The sequence below is a fragment of the Rhagoletis pomonella genome, unplaced genomic scaffold (genome assembly GCF_013731165.1).
Source record: "Rhagoletis pomonella isolate Grant_MI unplaced genomic scaffold, Rhpom_1.0 Rhpom_scaffold_00002, whole genome shotgun sequence".
In the NCBI taxonomy this organism is placed as follows: Eukaryota; Metazoa; Arthropoda; class Insecta; order Diptera; family Tephritidae; genus Rhagoletis; species Rhagoletis pomonella.
The window spans coordinates 96,857,191-96,858,690 of record NW_023458556.1 but is presented as its reverse complement, the minus strand read 5'-3'; positions in this window follow the sequence as shown (position 1 = coordinate 96,858,690).

Sequence of the window (1,500 nt, the reverse complement as noted above, 5' to 3'; positions counted from 1 at the left end):
TCAGAGTGGCCCCACCGAAGCTCCCTCTCTTTCTGCCGTGACCCAAGGCTCCACTCGGATTGGTTACCGCATCTCGCACATGGGTTGCTCACGTTGCCCAGAGTGCGCGAACGAGGGCGTAAGAGTCGGGATTGAGTATAGCCATGCAACTGTAACTGCATACCCAGCGCAATGACTATACCCCATTGCACTCCTCTAAATTATCCTCATCAAATTCTTCTGAGACAGTTAGTGGGTCTAGCTCGGGAGGAATGATGATCAAGTCAGGATTTGCTACATCATCAGTTTCACTATCTTCACATAACTGCTTCTTCATGACCTCTAAACTCGTTTTTGCCACGGAAAGAATTTTTTCTTTTTATTACAGGTATTTCTTAATTTAGGGAAGAAAAAACAAATTTTGATAGCGTATGTTGCAGGCAAAAGCAACTTTAGCACGAATATACGAGGCGTTCGAAAATATAAATAACGACACTGTAACCGAGTTCGCTTTAATGTTTTTATTTGTAATAATACTTCGATAAAAGTTAAAGTAAGAGGTTTTTATATCTTTTCGTGCCTCGTACGCGTTTGAATTCTCGTAAGTAACTGAACTCCGAGGGCACGCTTCGGTCAATTCAAAGGCGTTTATATTTTAGGCACGGTTGTATTTTTTAGTAGAAATATAACGAAACAATTTCTTTTGTATAATGCTTTAATCAGTAACATCCTCCCGCCCGTGATTCGCATCACTGGTGAGAGAATCACTACGAACGTCAAGTACCGAAATTTTGGACGCTGGTCTCCGCAGAATTAGCCATGGGTAATAGCGCAATTTTTTTTGGCGCTAGCTCAATAACGCCAGCGCCACCTGCGGTGTCAGCGTACTAACTCAGCCCAACAGCGCAGTGTACTGAATTGAACACGGCGCCATCTGAGTGTCACCACAGTACCCATCGTCATACAGTGTAGTGCACCATACAGTGGTGTCATATCTATTATTTCTATAATTTTCGGCGGTGAGCAACGCTTGTACCGCCACCCGAATTTAATTGCTAGGAATGTTGTAAATGCCACGATATTCTCATCATTCTTGAGTAAAAGATTTAAATTTGCGTTCTCAATGCTCAAAAGCAAAACCAAAGTACGTGTAAATTTTCAAAGAGTTAAGGCGAATTGCGTTGCTTGGTGTTAATGGCGCTGGCGCTTTCCATATACTGGTGTTGGCGCAGCAACTCCGGCTACGGTGTTAACACAATTGCGCTGCGCAGCGCAGTGCTACCCATGCTTACGCAGAATACCTGTTGACGTCTTGACTAAAACAGATCTGACCTGACCATCTGAGGCTCCTAACCATTTCGCACGCCGGGTTAGGGTGGGGAGATACTCGAGTATCCACCTCTTCCAAAAGGTCTGTTTCAGTTGCTGCACTATATGCCACCGCTTTCGTAGACATATTTTCTCTGACACCGCAGGAGTTTGAACTTCATTCGCGCAGCCTAACAAAAGGTGATTGGGCGT